The 18432-nt window shown below is 45.7% G+C and overlaps 1 long non-coding RNA gene across 1 annotated transcript; it reads right to left on the reverse strand.

Annotated features, from left to right (window-relative positions):
• Positions 1 to 5499: 5499 nt before the first annotated feature.
• On the reverse strand, positions 5500 to 7932 carry LOC125970897 (uncharacterized). Its single transcript, XR_007482290.2, has 2 exons — positions 6440 to 7932; positions 5500 to 6076 (listed from the first exon to the last, which is right to left on the reverse strand). It is a non-coding gene; the product is annotated as an uncharacterized lncRNA (long non-coding RNA).
• Between the last annotated feature and the right edge of the window lie 10500 nt (positions 7933 to 18432).

Genomic DNA, 18432 nt, shown 5'->3' on the forward strand with positions numbered 1-18432 from the left:
CGCCGCTGGTGCTCCCGCGGCTGTCTGTGCCTGCAAAACGCCAAGCGTGCAACACGCAAAGCCAAAGTGACCACGCGTGTCACTGAGCCGAAGACCCGAACCCAGAGGTGTCTTGTGCTGGTAGATAAGTTAGTTGACATCAAACGGGGTCCCCGCAATTGTTTTTGGCATGTGTCTCACTCCCAAAGGTTTCACTGACTCAACGCGACAATTAAGTATCTATTTTTCATACCCGTTTGTGACAAAGTAAGACGAAGCAGCCACGTAACGTTCTCCCGCTCGGTTTTAACTTCAAGCGGGCGGCGTGTGTCCTTATTTGTCCCGTTTGATGGCGCAGCTCAACGGAGACAAAGAACATAAAGACACGCTTGTGGAGGAAGAATGCCGACTCAGCTCTTGCCGTTCTGGAACTGTCATGGCCGCCCTCATTTGGTGACAAGACCACGAAGACGAGGTGGAAAAGGAACAAAGTCGAGCAAAGTAGATGGAAGAGAGGAGCCGCTTGTCGAACACGTCGCCGCCTTTTCATTTGCGGTTAGACGTGTTGGCAGTTTGGGGCCAACACTCGCATTCTTTCCCGCTTTTGTGCTAAAAGTGGCGCTCTTCCTAACGTATTTTTCTCGGTATTAAAGCAGTCCGCATGTCTTTTTGAAGGCGTCTTTTCAAAATACCTTGCAGTACATTTAGTGCTGGGTGCTTCCGCTTATGCGGCTGCATTGATCCTCCCGTTCCGAGACCAACTTTGGCTCGCATCCTCAATTAATTTTTTTTCTACTGCATTTATTATTTCGAATGATATCTCCTCATATACATGACGTTTGACTATGCGGTGGGCAAAGGTGTTGTGTGGCTTGAGTTTGAGATCTTGTTCCTCCACTGCCAGCGGCACCTGTGATTCTCTCCAGAGCAGACGGGCACTTGAGCGCGGCGCCGTTTGCACGCAATCGGTACGCCGCGGCACGGCAAGCTGTCGGGCCTCCCAGAAGTGTCGGGTCAGGGAGGCCCAATAAATAAGTCATCCTCCGCCGGCCGGCCACTCACTTGGCGGCCCTCTTTCTTCTATTAAATTTGCATGACCTTTATTGTTCAGAGAGCAACATTTGCTTTCAAATATTGGACATGATGGTGTTGAGGGATGGCAGATCTCCCGCACCCTGGGACCTGGACCTGGTTAAAAAGCGTTTAACGGGTCCCCGTCTGGGCCCGCTGCTTTTTTGACATTCACTTTCATCTTCCGGGACTCATTTGCCCTTGAGCAAGCAGACTGTATTGGTGAAAGGTCGCTGAGGAACTTTATCAATGATGTCGTTTGGACCTAAGTAATAATGGGTTCAGAACCAAGAGCAGCGTCTTTTCGCACTTTGCAGAGAAACAAATGAATGGTCCTCGTCGTTCGCTTCGGTCTTTGGGCTATCGCGGAGCCCTCGCATCTGATACAGCATTGGAGATTCAATATTTATCATGTGTGCAGTGTGCGCGTGGGTGAATGGGGGGACGGTGGGTGTACAGGAAAGCCCACCCCCGTCCAAAAATGCATTACGTAAAATATGTATTTGCAATTGCAAGTGGTGTCGTTTATTCCTCTGCTCTGCGGTTGCTGGCAGTACAACGAGCCAGGAGGGACACTTGGAAAAGGTACACTTCGAATGCTCCGAGTCAATCATTGCTGTCTGGCTGGAGAATTTGTGCCCCCTGGTGGAGTTGCCCTTTGAATCTGATCTCACGCTTCCTGTCAGTGTGGATCAATATTTTTTCTTCAGGCCGCATCAAGGGGCCTCACACGGGGCACCATTCAAGCGAGCACAAGGCGTAGGCAACATCATTGCCACAATTGGGGAGAACATTTTCCTAACCAGATGCCATTTTAAGATGGGAAAAATATGTTCATTTTTCAATGCATGCATAAAAGACCGAAAAGCAATAGGTTTAGTGCAAACCACAAAATGGCCAGTGCGTGTGATTTTCTTTTTTGCAGTCCAAAGACCTGTGAGCGTTCCATGAGGTCACAAATCTGCCGAAACTGCCAAGCGGCAAAGCAACAGTAATCCAAACTCATGTTGCTCCCTTTTCACAAAAAGCAACCCACAAGACCGAGTAAGAAAGAAAATGATCTTGGCACTTTGCGGAAGCTGTGAAGGAATCTAAAAAGTCTTTGGAATGAAATGCAAGGCAGCGTCCTGTGACTGACTCGAGCGGCCGACTAATGCGGCTTCTTTCATCTTCCATTTTGCTGAATTATTGAAGACGGCCTTACATCAACATGCTACCTATGACTGACAGGTGGACACTCATTGAAAAGTCACCAAACACTTTGGGACCTGTAACTAAAATATTTACAAGCTTCTTAGCATACACAGAGAACGCTAGCAGTTTTGAAGCTATATTAAAATGTGTCGTGTCTGGTTGCATGTGTGTGTGTGTGCGTGTGTGTGATGATCATGTGCTGGCCAGAGTCCACCACACAGTGTTTAAGGGTCATAAACCACTTGGGTCTTTTTTTCCTTTTTGTCCAATGGTCAATCAGTGAGGTTAGGTTTAGGTTTATTGTTTAGCACATATTATTATAGCAATAACAGTGCAAGGAGGGAGACGAAGCCTAGGGCTTGTAAGGAGCTCCACTCCTGTTATATATACAAACAAAGTGCAAAACAAACAAAGTGCTGTGTAGTCAAATGTTATTCAAGCGTTTAAAAAAATATAAGTTAATCAACAAAAGCATAACAAGCTAAATATTAATTTGTCATATTTATATATGCATATATACAAGTGTGTTTGTATACATACATAAACAGATACACTATACAAAATAAGAAACAAGTGAAACAAAATAGACACTTAGCGATGTTGAAGCAATCAAAGAGACACCAGATAGGAATAGCTAAAAGGGAACAGAAGAACTGTAAACAGAAAATAACAAAACAAGAAAGAATCAGAGCATAAATTGTGGTTTAAGTTGATGTTCTTAGTATGGATCAGCTGAGTGCAGTGGAGTAATTATGGACTGGTAGGATCATGAGTGGAGAGGTGGTGTTTCAGGTGCTTTCCAAAAGCAGCCTGTGAAGATATGGATCGGATATGGATTGGTAGCTTATTCCAGAGTGAGGGCCCTCTAAAGTGGATATTATATTGATGGCGTGATGTTCGACAGAAAGGTCGGTGAAGATTCTCCCTCTGTCTTGTTGGATAAGAATGAAAGTCTGATGCAAATGTGAAGAAATTATGAAAAGTGGCTGGAAGACAGTGTTTCCTATATATGTATTTATGGATGAGTAGACAGGTTTGATGAATATTTACTTTATCAATTGGCAGTAGTGAATAATATCTAAACAGTGGTGCCGATGGTTCATATCTATTTGAAAAAGAGATAATTCTTAGGAACTTCTTTTGTATGATGAGTAATTTGTTGAGGTATGTTGGATATGTAGCTGCCCAGCCTATGTTGCAGTAATTGAGTAAAGGAAACAGGAAACTATAATACAGAGTGAAATGAGCAGAAGGATAGACCAAGGGACAAACTTTTCGTAAAATACCTAGCATTTTCATAGATCTTTTGCAAACCAAATCATTGTGTTCAGACCAATTTAAGTGTTCGTCTACTATAACTCCTAGGAATTTGGTGCTAGTAACTTGATGGATTTCGTTATTGTTTATGTAAATTTTGGTCTGTTCTTTGGGGTAAGATTTATTTATATTGCAGAAGATCATGAAGTTACATTTTTTTATATTGAGTGTCAACTTATTTGTTTTGAACCATTTTGTAACAGCGTACAACTCAGCATTCACACTTGCAATGAGGGAATTAAAATCATCGTGGGTGGCAATGAGGTTGGTATCGTCCGCAAATAACAAAGGGAGAAAATTTGAACAAGACATGGAAAAATCATTTATGTACACCAAAAATAATAGAGGACCCAATATTGAGCCCTGCGGGACCCCAAATAGTATTTTAGATCTGTTGGAAAAACAACCACTTATATATACATATTGTTCTCTGTTGGCGAGATAGTTTGTGAACAATTTCAGGGCAGAATCGTTCACTCCATATCTCTCTAGCTTAGCGATAAGGATCTTATGGTCGACAGTATCAAATGCTATACTTAGATCTAGAAAGACACCAAGAGCGAATTTCTTATTGTCAAGAGCTGTTGAGATATGGTTGACAAGCTGAAGCAGTGCATGCTCAGTAGAAAACCTTTTGTGGAAACCATATTGATGCTTGTAGAGAATATTGTTTGTTTCTAGGTGCTTTGCCAATCTTGAATAAACCAATTTTTCTAGAATCTTGGAGAAGCATAGAGGAATGGATATAGGCCGAAAATTACCATATTCATTTCCTTTGAAAATAGGAATGACTTTAGCAATTTTTAGTTCTTGGGGTACAATGCCAAACTTTAAAGATAAGGAGAAAATGTGTGTTAGTGGGATTATTATTGAATGGATGATTTTCTTAATAAGTATGCTTCTGATCTTGCATGGCCAAGGGCCGAGTTTTTCAAGCTCATCAATGGAGAGTGAAGGAAACTGCCCTTTAATTAGGCAATAGGGGCTTGTATCAGAGGTTGAGAAGCTAGATGCCAAGGTAGGGACAACATTTACAAAGAAATCATTGAAACCATTAGAAATATCTACTGGGTTAGAATGGGCTCCATTTTTCCCCAGCATCTCACTTGGGGTAGATGTTTTAGATTTTTTGCGATGTAATAAATGGTTGATAAGATTCCATGTTGTTTTGATGTCACCAGAGGCTTGAGTAAATTTATCAGCATAGTAAGTTTGTTTGGTTTTCCTTAGTAATACTGTAAATCTATTTTTATATTTCTTGTATGTTTCTATATTTATAGGGGTGAGATTTGCAATAGATTTTCTATCAAGTTTATTTTTTTTACGTGAAAAGTTTTTGGTTCATCCGTTATCCATGGTTTCCCTTTAGAGTTATTTTTACGATTAGAAATTAAAGGAAATGAGGACTCTAATGCATTTGTGAGTATTGTTAGAAAGGAGTGATAGGCTTTGTTGACATCTTGCAACAGGATAACCTCATCCCATGACACAGAGCTGATGATAGATATAAAAGATACCATGTTTTTCTCGGTAAATTTGCGGAATTTCATTTGATCACCAGTATGACCTTTGATTTTTGGACCACTATCATTGTGGATGAAATGGAAGACAGGAAGATGATCAGATACATCACAGATCAACAGGCCAGATGTTATTTTGTAGTCTAGAGAATTAAATAAAATGTTGTCAATGAGAGTGGGCGTTGAGCTTGTGATCCTGGAGGGTTTGTTGATAAGAGGGAAAAAGTTACTGGAATATAATGTATTAAGGAAGTCTGCTGTATGTGACTGCTTAGTTTCAAGCAAATTAATATTATAGTCACCAAGTAGGACACACAATTTGTTTTCTTTGTTTATGATTTCTAGAGTAGAGTCAAGGGCTTCATTGAAGGTGATTTTATCAGAGTCTGGTGGTCTATATATACATCCAATTATCAAATTGTTGTTGTTTATAAAGTCAAAGTCAAAGTCTCCTTTATTGTCAATTCCTCCGCATGTCAAGACACACAAAGAGATCGAAATTACGTTTCTCACTATCCCAGGGTGACAAGACAGAGTTCACAACGCACATACAAGTAAACAACACAGGAAAAATAACATAAGAAGTCAACATCAATGAACAATAAGCCTGATAGCACGCTAGCCGCTCCCGATGCACAGCAGAGTCCGGTAAGATGACAGTCAACCAGGCCACTGTGAACACGAGCACACAGCAGGCACGCACTGTCCGGTTCGTGGATCCTATCAGGCGAACGCAACCCATCTTGTCGTCCCGCGAACGAACGTACGCCAGGAGAATGGAAGGCACGGATGGGCTAGCTGGGTTGGCTGCAAGCCTGGCCCGACGTCTCCGCGCTGGCCCCTCTTCCGCTGCCTCGCAGACCCGCTGCCGACGCATCCCAACAATGCTCCAGGACGGAGCAGTCCGAGCTCAGGACGCAGTCCAACCGGGGGAGGAAGAGCAGGCCAGTCCGGCGTCGCTCCATGACGAAGCAGTCCGAGCGCCCTTAATCTCTCTGCACCAAAGTCCAGAAGGAATGTGTTAAGGTTGATAAATAGGTTTTCAGACCATCATGATTTTTAGAGATACTCCGTACATTAAAGTGGACAGTGGCGAATACATTTGTTTGGCAGTGGCCAGGAGGAGTATTGCACAGTTTGTTAAACATATCTTCAGAAAAATATTCACATGACAATTCAACAGATTTTAGGGGAGTGTAATTAGTATCTGGGTTCAAGAAGGACTCATAGATACCAGCATTAACATTCTCTAGGTCAAATGAATTAAATAATAAAGAGTCTAGATTCGGTGGGACAGAAATTCCTGCATTAGTGAGAGTGTCACTGGATGGCATGAAGGGTGTAAGGGGACGGTCTACCTGAGATGGATGTCCTCCCCGCCAGTTTCTGTTTGCCATGTTGTGCTCCGCTGTAATCCACCATTCTCGTCAGGAGGATCCATAGGTACCAGTTTATGGTCATCAGTTCAGCCATTGTAGATGTTAGGTTCCCCCACCACCAGGGCATAGATCTTCAGTTCCTCCAGTTCACTCACAACGAGGGTTTTGACATCTTCTGGTGTTGCTCCATTCGTTTTAATCCATACTTTGCAGTTTCTGACCCACGTTGCGAGAATCTTGTTTTCCTTCTTCAGTTTGCGTGCGTTCCATGCTATCTCAGCATTCTTCTTAGTGTGGTGCTCATTTAGGTAAACACCCGTTCCTTGTAGTTTCCTCCCTTGCTTCAAAAGATCCACTTTATGTTTCCTATTGACGAACCGAATGATAATTTTCGGAGCATCTTTTGGTCGTTTTCAGTTTCTTGGGAGTGTGTGACAAGCGACAATGTTTCCTTTCTGGAGTTCCATAAGCTTACTCTCGAAAAACTGTACTACCTGATTTTCAAGCGTTGACAGTTTGTCCGATGGAGAGTCATCTGTCGAGGGATCCGGAGGACCCGCCGCCCTGGCATAGGAGCGGTGTGCTGTTTTAAGACCAGTGATTATGAGGTCTTCTTGTCGGCAGTACTGCTCCAGTGCATCGACTCTCCGTTCAAGCGACAGGATTTTCTCATCTTTCTCCTTGGATAATTTCTTAAGCTCCGTTAGTTCAGACGTTAGCTGGAGCAGGGTGGCTTGCTGCTCTAAGAGTGTGGTAAGGTCTTGCCGTATCAAGTCAATGGATGTTTTGAGTTCATCGTAGCCCTCATTTTTTTTTGGGCGGCATGGCGTAAAGTTTGGAAATGTAAACCAGCTAGCCACTTTAGCTGATTTCCTTGTGAGCACTGCGGCATGTTCACAAGTGGAGTGTTGCGTTGGGCCCGGGTTGCCCCGAGCCAAGTAGACGTATTCAATGTCATCTTGAGACCTTTGGAAAGAGGTGCGAGTCAGCGTTCTGGAGAATTGATCAATATTAATCACATCTGGTAGAATGCATAAGCAGGAATTAGACTTCATAAAAACTAATGGTGAGTAGCATCTGAGGTCATCGGGTGTGCGGACGGGAGAACGACATCACTCGCAGCACATCTGGGCTTCATGTTGTCCCTCACCCCCAAAAACTTCATGTTGTCCCTCACCCCCAAAAACAAAACAAAAAAATATTATGCTCTCAAGGCAAGTGGTGCAGTCTTGCACCAGGGAGGACCCCAGATTGCAAATGCGAGCACTTGTTGCGGTGGAAAGCGGTCGTCGGACAGACCTCACGTCAGCGGGCCGCTTTAAGACGCACACAAACAATGGTGAGTGCATCATCGGCGTGTCCACAAAGAGCGGCTGAGCAAACAACACGGTGTGCACCTAATCAGCTGCAATCAAAGGCAGAAATCGCTGAACAGGGGCGAATTGATGGCGGCCATGATGAAAGGTGTCTGTGAGAACTAAAGGAAAATGTGCTTTCGGCAGTTTGCAAACATATGTTTTAAGGTTGTGTTAAACTTATAATCATATTAATATCTAGTATTAGAGTGCTCGTGTGGATTGGTGGGGGGCGAGGAATGTGCAGACAAACTGCATGAACTTGTTTTCTTCAAAGTGTTGTGGAATAGGCCCGGATAGGGAGTACCGGAGGAGACCATCTCAAGGTCGGTTAGGAACAAGAACAACAGCACGTCTATGAGACCGGCCTTCGAGGGAAAAACCCAACTGTCTGACCTCAGCGACACCTGGACCGGGGAGGAGATGGCCATCGACCAATCATCTCACAATATTTTGCATGCTTTAATATTCATATTGTGTTTCTTTAAAACTGGGCAACCCGGAAGAATGTGTCGTCTTTTGGTGGTCACAAAAACGCACGAGTTTTAGTGTGAGGGACCCGGGACCCAGGCCTGTATTAGTGCGCTCTGTCAGGAATAAATAATTGGTAAATTTGGTCTGATTGATCTACTGGTCTTCTCTTTGACAGAACGAACTCGCAAAATTGTTAGGTGCGCCAGTGTGTGGATTAGGACATAGCAATTTATGTGTTAAGTGTTGATCGCAATTTGGAGTCAGATCAATAACTAGAATCCGTAACCTAACAATTTCTTGGTGACCCTGACGTGATGTCAAGAGAAGGGTAATTGACAACTCGTGGTCTTTAGCCAAGACACCGGACAGTGTCAGGGACACTGTCTCCCGGTCGGCGAACCGTTTGGAATAAGCGCACAACGTTGAGCTGGTACGACGTTTCCTAAACCCTGAGCTCATCACCGATAAGGTAAGCAGAATACCTGTTACTATAAGTCGAAATGCTGCAAATTGAAAGAGGAAATTTAAGAGGAGACTGTCGTTCAGATCAAATAAGGTGTGCATGAAGTTAAGATACATACGGTGAATAAGTTTGGAACTTACGTGTGTAACGTGTACGGTAAAGTCAGGGACTTACGCGTACTACTGATAGGTCAGGGACCTAGTGCTTCGTCGTGGCGGACAAGGGTGCGGTGACGATCGTATTCAAATAGCTGGGGTTAATAAAGAGATCCCCGAGGGGAAGTGAGGCCTCCTCAAAAAATATCCGGTGGTAACAGTTCCTCCTGTGAGAGATCAGACCGCTAAAACATCCAAAATGAACCAAATTGGGGGGAGAGAGAGTGTGCGCGCAGAGGATCCTCATGAGTGGGTGTGTATATGAGTGTGTGTGAGTGATGTGTGTTCTATGGAAGAATGGTGTGTTTAAGTTAAGTTGGTTAGAGAAACTAAGATGAGCAAGGTGTGGCAGTAGAGAAAATAAGGTGTGTGACAGAAAGTTACTAGAACGGTGGCTTGATAGGATGAGAATAAGAGACAACAAATGTTGTGTAGAAGACATTGAAAGATGTCGAATGTGAACATGATGAAGGGCGCAACAGCAAAGTTGGCCTGCCCTTTGAGAGGTTGAGACTGATGGGCGAGCCTGCACTCGCGCGTAGTCGCGGGTCTGGGCTGTACGCGTGGGCCTGTGCTATGCTCGCGCGGGCGGTGGGCCGGCATCATGATTGTTGCAGGAAATGGCCAGCCTGTAACCAGTCAACATTGATGCCGCGACCCTCTCGCACGGGGGGTGCTATAGCCCGGGCGGGGCAGGGACAGTGTGAGTTTCTCAGTGAATGTTTGAAGCAGTGAGATTGAAGGAATGTATATGCTGATGTGGAAGCGCAAATTGTGAGTGGTATTGACCGATAGAAAGTGGCAAAGAAGCTACATGAGAGATGGATTGTGCGTGCGTGCGTATGCGTGTGTGTGTGTGTGTGTGTGTGTGTGTACGTGCGGTTGTGTGCGCGCTCGGTGTGTGCGTTTATGTGCACACCCTGTGTGCTGCATCCACACAGTGTGAGGAGGAAGACGGCATGGATCAGAGAATGTTCAAGAAAGGGGGGCTAACTCGTAAATAATGAGGAGCTATTGGGAGTAATCTGTTTGTCCTTTCTTTAAGGTTAGGTTAGGTTAGGTTAGCAACACGAGCGATTTAGAGGTTCAAAAGAAAGACAGTTAAAAGAAAAAAACATTTTTGATTTGGACAATGGCAGGCTAACAAGAGCATGAGAAAGAAGGGTAGAGAAAGCGGTGAAAATAGACAAGGAAAGAAATGAATACAAGGGCATTTATCCATCTTTGCATGATGTGACACACCCGAGTGCCCCGAAACTCGGAGTGAGCTATGTTGGACCGCCGCCGTACGGCGACCCCGGAGTAATGGATCCGGTGGTGACGTTGGGTGGTAGGATGGTAGTGGATGTCGAGGGCGAAGGCGAAAGGGCGGATCAGAGTATTGTACAGTTGATTGAACAAGCAGTAAATAAAGAGAGGCGACGGGCCCGGGAGGGGGACACATCCCGCGTGGACACATCCCGCGTGGACACCTCCACCCCCGGTCCGAGCCCTCAACCGTCCAATGTGACAAAAGGAGAAAGCTGGCATAGACTTACTGCCGAGAATGAGGAGCTAAAAAAGAAAATTGATCAAGCCGATGAGCAGCGTACACAGGAAGCGCAGATGTTAAAATGGGCAACAGAGAGAGAGAGAGAGAGAGAGAGAGAGAGAGAGAGAGAGAGAGAGAGAGAGAGAGACACTGAGAAAATATAATTTGCGGAGTGGTCAGGGACAGATGACACAGGCCGAGGTGCAGAAAAATGAATTGATGTGTCCGCTGGTGACCACATCGGGCGGTCAGCACTACGATAATGGAAAATATGCCCCCACTTCACAGAGGAGGCAAGGTGTGGCTGAACAAATTTTTGGCTCTGATGAGTGGGCAGAGCTGTACACTCGGTGACATGCGCCAGATGTTGGCAGGAGCATGCTCCCTGGTGCAACTGCAGGCAACTGAGGAAGCAGCAGGCACAGCGAGACTGGGGAGGGAGGTGCCCTTGCCACAAGTAGCAGCGCCCCTGTTTGAAAACATTAAATTGACTTTCCCACAACCCACCGATCTGGCCCCCACTATGTTTCCTTATGATGTGAAAATGTCACCTGCACAACATTATTTAACATGTGTGGAGAGTTGGATTGAAACCACAGGTCGACATCCGGCTCTCACGCACGAGGCAGAGGTGCTCTTCCGAACGGCGCTGCTGGATGGACTTCCGCCAGATGTGAAGAAGCAGCTAATGTCAGATCCTGACATTCTGGTTTGTGCCGAAGAACGATTTAAACGTCATCTTTTGCATCACTGCAGAATGTTCACTGAGTCACAAGCTAAAGTTGAAAACGAGACAGACGCATTATCTAAACAGTTGTTGAAATTACAGTTGGCAAAAATGCATGGTGAAGCTAAACAGTCTAAATCACAGAAAAAGGAAATGCAAATGTCACAGGCTCTTCAGGTGGTGGGGCGCGGAAGGGGCCAGTTCCGGGGCGGATACAGAGGGAGTGCACCTGCTTACCCGGGGAGGGCAGCATACAAACCCCATTCGCCCAACGCATGTTTCATCTGCGGCGAAACCGACCACTGGGCAAAAGAATGCCCACAGTATCGACCGCGCGGAGCCACCCGCCCACAAACGCACGGAGGTCAGTACTACCAACATGATGATCTCTGGTGTGGACAATTTGAATAGGGCTGCCCAGGGAGCCAGGAAAGCAGTGGCCCGGCGGAGCCAATGCTTCATGTGACAGTGGAAAGAAAAACCTGTGAAGATGCTGGTGGACACAGGAGCAACTTATTCATCAATAAACACTGCCCTTCCTGTATCCTCACTGTCAAAGAAAACAACAACTTTAGTCGGCTTCTCGGGACAACCACGTACTCTGCCTTTTACCAAACCACTTGAAACTGTGATCACCCGGACAGGGTGTAGACTGTGGTACAAATACATCCATTCCACAGACATTCCGATCAATTTGATGGGAAGGGACTTGCTGTCAGCCGTTCAAGCCAGAATTCTGTGTGGGCCAGAGGGAGTGATTATTCAATTTCCAGATGGCATCAGCATCCAGTGCTCACAGCAGCTACAACAACATGGTCAGTGGCTGATGGCGCCCCTACCGGCAGAAGCAGAAACTGCAACCATCTACTGGGCCAGGCTGGAGCCAGAGACCCCTGCTGGTGGCGGTGTGTTCTCGACCTACCTACTGTGGAAGCCTGGATCTGCTCACTGGCGCCATACCACCCACCTGTTGATCCTTTGCATTGCACTCTATTTTATGACCGAAAAAGTGATGATGTATATCGGGATTTGTTTGAAGAAATTGAAGGGCACATGTGGGATTTAACTTCATCGTGCATTTTGATTGGTAAAGAGGGAGTCGCAGCGGCAACTGAATTGACATATGAACAAATGCAGTGGTTCAAAATGACAGAGAAAGGGGTGCCACACATTTCGCTGGCTCTTGCCCCAGGACACGAGGCCAGACAATTGGGCTCAATGGTCAAGCAGTTGTTGCAACAGACCGATTGGCGGAAAACTCACATTCCTAATTTGTACTGGTCTGAGTCTCAGAATGCATACCAAATTAAACAACCCATGGCAGACACAGGATTGCTGGAGGAGATTATGGTGTCCCGCACACACGGTAGGGAGTTAACTGATCATGAGGATGCTGAAGTAATGCTGGCGGCCTTGCCCGACACACTGTGGTCCCAGGGTCCATTTGATGTCGGGTTTTGTCATTCGGTGGCCCCTATTGATCTCCAAATGGATGAGACGCAGCCTATCAAACGGCCTCAATATCGTTGGCCGAAAGAGGCGGACCAAGGCATGGAAGACACTCTGTGTGGCCTCTGGGACGCAGGGGTGTTGGAAGTGTCCGACGGCCAAATCGCACTCCTTGCTGTGGCGTTACCAAACTGGGTGGAGCTCGGGTCAAGGTGGACAGGAGCTTCATTGTGCACTGAGTTTGACAGAACTGAGGAGATTTGATAAAAATTGAATAATGCGTAGAGCTACAGAGAAAAGCATCATAGTCAGAGATTGAACAGATTTGGATAAAACAAATAGGCTAAAACGGTAAGAAACAAGAGCGAGATCTGATATTTTGGCTCGTCAGGCTTAAGAAGTAGAAGTCGAGTTAGATACATTTTAGAATAGGACATTTGGACTAAAGTGGATTCGGTCAAGAGGAACAGGGGCATTTTGGCATTTTAACAGGGATTGACAGCAAGGGAGATTGAGGATAGAAGATCTGGACAGCAATGACGTAAATTACATTAAAAACTGCCCATTCTAGGGAGAGGTGCTGGATGGTGTGACAGGCAGGATTTTTAGGAAGAGAAAAAGGGGCGAGTTAGACTCGCCAAGAGGGGCAATAAAGAGAAGCAGACTGAGAAACATATTTGAGCTAGACAACAGGAAAAAGGGGGAGAGCCAAATGATGATGTAAAAATCCAGAGGGAATAGTCGGACCCATCTTTATTGAATTTAATTAGGATAATTAATAGAGATCGAGTTTGTAGGAGCAATCTGAGGTTATGGAGGCTCCCCTGACACGCGGGTCCCACAGTCGTCTCCCCCCCAGATAGACATATATGACAATTTGCGATGAATCTGATGGGCGAGTTTATGGAAAATTGAATTGGAGATTTTACAATAGGTCATGTTGACAAGTATGTCCAAATGTGAAGAGTTACTATTAGGAGTCAATGTTTGCCTGCACACTAACATACTAACTTTGCTTAGTGTGGGAGGAGAGCTGAGTGATAGAGACGGATGTGTGTGTCTGCGAGTGTGTGGATGGGTGTGTGCGCATGTGATCATCTATGACTGTGTGTGCGCAGTATGATTGGCCAGAGAGGTCTGAAGTTGGGGTGATGTGTTTGCAATTGAGGATAAAATTCCTCTCACCTGAAGGCGTGGTACAGACTGGAGGGTCTGGAACTGGTAAATGATGAGTTCTGACCGGAACCATGGCTCAATGATCAAATCAGGGGCACCATCGACAACAAAACGATGTGATGGAGAAGGCCCATTTCAGTGATATGGTCAGACAAGACAGAACTAGTATCGAACAGCAAGACTTTGGACGATTTGACGTGTGACGACTTTGAGCTCACCCGACGGGGTGACGGACTAGGTGGACAGTGACCAATTGTTTGACGCTTGAACGTGTTTGCGACAATAGCACGCTCTGCTTTGTTTTTCTGTGTGACTTGATTTTTTTTTTTTTTTTTTTTTTTTTTTTTTTTTTTTTTTTTTTTTTTTTTGCAGCATCAGCCACCAGCCAAGGAACGGATTGCGCGTTGCTTGCGTAACTTGTTTTCATTCTTGCAGGTTGTCGATTGCATTCGTGGAAAGTTTGTGTTGGATTTACAAGAATATGTTAACCCTTGCCCTTTTGGTTTTTATGATGAACTTGTTGATGACGTGGTTTTCAGGACATGATCCGCGGGCGCCAGGATTCATTTTATGACTGTTTTAATTTTGATACTTGATGTCTGTTTTTGTGTGTACAAATGTCCGCTGTCAGCCGGGCTATAAGCTCACTGACAGGAGTGCGATGATTTTTGTTTGTGTTGCCGAGTGTGTGTGGTGGACAGTCAAGTTTCAAGGACTTGGGGTGATGGTCCCGGGGCCCAGATGGTAACTAGAGGTTCCGTGGGCCTGGCTACAATGAGTGTGGTGATGAGAGGGGACGCTTTGCAGGTTCCTTTTGATACGTAATGACACATTGGGTGAATGTGTCAAAGGGGGAGAGTGGTAAAATAGAAATGGGTGAGTAGGTTTCAATTTGTAATTGTGATGTACAAATTTTTTCCAAATTCACTTGCTTTCAAGCTTTAACAGGACATGCCAGAATTCACCCAGCAATGATGGAAGGAGCAGAGGAAGACCAGTGACATCTGGTTGTGGTGTGGAGATGACAAATTATAGGATCGCTTGCCGAAGAATGCATCAGGTATCTGTGCCCTCGTGTCGTTGATAATGCCTGTGGTGGTTGTCCCCATTGAAATACAGAATCTCAATTGGAACCTGGAGTCCCCACTGGCGGGGCTCCTGAAGCAAGCCAAAAGAGACATTTTGCCCCCGTGGTTGAGCGACGACCATCCAACATATATTGGCACTATAGGAGTGCCCCGGGGTGTGCCAGATAAGTATAAACTCGTTAATCAAGTGTCCTCGGGATTCGAAAGTATCTTCCTATGGATCACCCCCAGTAAAAATGTAGACCGTATTAATTACGTTCATTACAATGTCCAACGACTGGGTAATTATACAGCTGAATCATTTGCCGCAGTTCATGAACAATTGGCTGCAACGTCGTTAATGGCGTTCCAAAATAGAATTGCGTTGGACATGCTATTGGCTAAGGAACATGGTGTGTGTGGAATGTTTGGTGATGCATGTTGTACTTTCATCCCAAACAACACGGCACCAGGAGGCCGACTGACCAGGGCGTTGGAAGGACTAAGGACACTGAACAAAAAGATGAAAGATCATTCAGGCGTACACACCGATATTTGGTCTGATTGGATGAAAACGTTCGGAAGCTGGAAAGGCCTCATCATGTCTGTGCTTGTTGCTGTAGCTATTTTTATTACAATTATGATTTTACGCGATTGTTGTTGTATTCCATGTATTAGGTCACTCACTGTCCGGTTGATCGAGAAAACCGTCGGCCCGTTGCCACCGATGGGCCAATATGCCCTGGTGACTCAACATGAGCAGCGGGGGGAAGGAAGGATCGACAGCGCGCTGGTAGCTGTTTGCTAAAGTAACGGGTGATGACCTCATAAATGAGGTCATGAGAGGGAATAAAGGAAAATGTGCTTTCGGCAGTTTGCAAACATATGTTTTAAGGTTGTGTTAAACTTATAATCATATTAATATCTAGTATTAGAGTGCTCGTGTGGATTGGTGGGGGGCGAGGAATGTGCAGACAAACTGCATGAACTTGTTTTCTTCAAAGTGTTGTGGAATAGGCCCGGATAGGGAGTACCGGAGGAGACCATCTCAAGGTCGGTTAGGAACAAGAACAACAGCACGTCTATGAGACCGGCCTTCGAGGGAAAAACCCAACTGTCTGACCTCAGCGACACCTGGACCGGGGAGGAGATGGCCATCGACCAATCATCTCACAATATTTTGCATGCTTTAATATTCATATTGTGTTTCTTTAAAACTGGGCAACCCGGAAGAATGTGTCGTCTTTTGGTGGTCACAAAAACGCACGAGTTTTAGTGTGAGGGACCCGGGACCCAGGCCTGTATTAGTGCGCTCTGTCAGGAATAAATAATTGGTAAATTTGGTCTGATTGATCTACTGGTCTTCTCTTTGACAGAACGAACTCGCAAAATTGTTAGGTGCGCCAGTGTGTGGATTAGGACATAGCAATTTATGTGTTAAGTGTTGATCGCAATTTGGAGTCAGATCAATAACTAGAATCCGTAACCTAACAGAACGCAGGTGGTGAGGACGAGAAGAGATGGTCGAACAAAGATGATAAAAAGATTCTGCCCCGAGGAGTATTAGTATGTGTGTAACAGCGCTTTGTTTGAACGTGGCCGCGGTTGGTTTTCTTCTCGACAGCATCGTCCGTGGGCCTGCTGGGCTTCTTAAGGTGCTCGGAGCGAGCCCGCCCCTCCGCAAAGCAGACGAGGCACGAAAAGCGCTGACGCTTGTTTGCTTTCTTTGTGCTGTTTTGCAAAATGCTGCGTTTGCCTATCGCTCAACAAAAGACGCCGCTCGGGTCCCGGGAATGCGCGCCACCGCGCCCGCCGTGAGAGGCTCCCATTGACTGCGCCCGTCACACCGCAACGTTCGCTGACGCTCGGACGACTTTTCACTAACGATATCACGCACGTTGGGTCCGTTTCATCTCGACAGAAGGTCAATTCACATGTTTTCTCTCTGCTCGACTTTCGGCCTCCTTCTAGTTTGTTTGCGAGTGTGTTGTGTGTGCGCACTGTAAATTTGCCCGTTTTCCGAGGCCTCATTAGTGCAAGAGAGTTAACGTTGCGTCCTGCGTTGGAGCGTGAGATTAGTCATTAATGACGAGTCTAACGAAGGGAGAGAAAAAACAGCTCGACAAAGTCCAGCCATCCGGCAGCCCAGACCTGCTGACTGAGAGAATCGCAACTTGTGCGCATCTTCAATGTGGTCTCCGAGATCTTCTCCTTGTTTCTTTCATGGAGATGTTTCCAAAAAGCAAGGTGCAGCTTATTTACTGCCCTGAGTTTTTTCCACAAGGCAAAGCAGGCTCCTCTCTTTCCATAAAAGGTTTCCTTGTGGCGACAGAATTAAACTTTTTCTTGAATTCTTCATTTTGTTCTTTTGGTCGAAGCTGTCCTCCTGTTTCACTTGGTTGTGGTCGCTTGTTGTTTGCACTTACTTTTTCAATTACCGTATTTTCTGCACTATTAGGCGCAATTAAACACTTAAATTTTACTCCCCAAAAAAACCACAGTGTGCCTTATAATGCAGAGCGCCTTATATATGGATCAATTGATGAATTTGTTGATCCATACTGGTTGTACACAGCGCTCTGCCAAAATGTTTCAGTACTTTTTAGTGAGACTAGTGAATTACAAGGTCGCATCGCTTCCCAGCATTACGGCAACCGTGGTCAGAGGGCGTCACTGTTGTACCCGCGAGGCTATTTCATTTCAAAATAGGCTGTTCCGTTAATGTTTTCGAGTACGTTTACGGAGAAATATCCAACAGAATCATAAATAAGCAGCACCAATGTGTTAAATCAGTCTTTAGTCGGTTCCGATCACTTTTATGGGAGACAGTTTGAGAAACGTGATTGTTTGCGCCTTTTAATCCGGTGCGCCCTATATATGAAATAATTTCTAAAATGAAAAAATATTCAACGAGGGTGCACCTTATAATCCAGTGCGCCTTTTGGTGTGAAAAATACGGTGTACAAAGGGCTGCCCTGAAAATTTGCTCAAGGCTTGAACAAAGAAAAAATTGGGTGGCAAAACTGATTGACATGATTGTGGCCAATCAAGCGGCCTGTGTTCACACCCACAGCGGTGCCAATGGCTCTTTGTGAATGGCGCACGCCACACAGCTGCAAAAGCACCAAAACACCAACACATGCCTGGGCTATTCCTGTCGGCCGGCGTCTCGGGCCCAAAGAAGGAATCCCCGCAAGCGATTGTCCTCTCGACCGCAAGCTGCCGCTCGCTTCGAGCAATCCCTGAAATGCGAGCAGAGGGAGGCTCGCCGTGGTTAATGATGTCGCCGGCTGATCCGTGTCCGCTCCGCTGGCGCTCAAATCCTCGGCTGTTCCCATGTGGGCTCCGTGATAAGTCCCATCATGCCTTTCAGCTGACCCACCTTGGCCCCGTTATTCATTTTCTCCGTCTCCGCCTCAGAAGGGATTTGGGCGGACCGGGGCCAACTTTGGAAGGGTTAATCGCCGCCAAAGAAGGAAAAGGGAGGAGCAGCTCAGCCCGGAAAACAATTACGCAAGCGTCACAAGGAACGGGCGAGGCCACAAGCCACGCAATCCTGGGAGAAGTGTAATTTG

The sequence above is a fragment of the Syngnathus scovelli genome, chromosome 10 (genome assembly GCF_024217435.2).
Source record: "Syngnathus scovelli strain Florida chromosome 10, RoL_Ssco_1.2, whole genome shotgun sequence".
NCBI classification, from domain to species: Eukaryota; Metazoa; Chordata; class Actinopteri; order Syngnathiformes; family Syngnathidae; genus Syngnathus; species Syngnathus scovelli.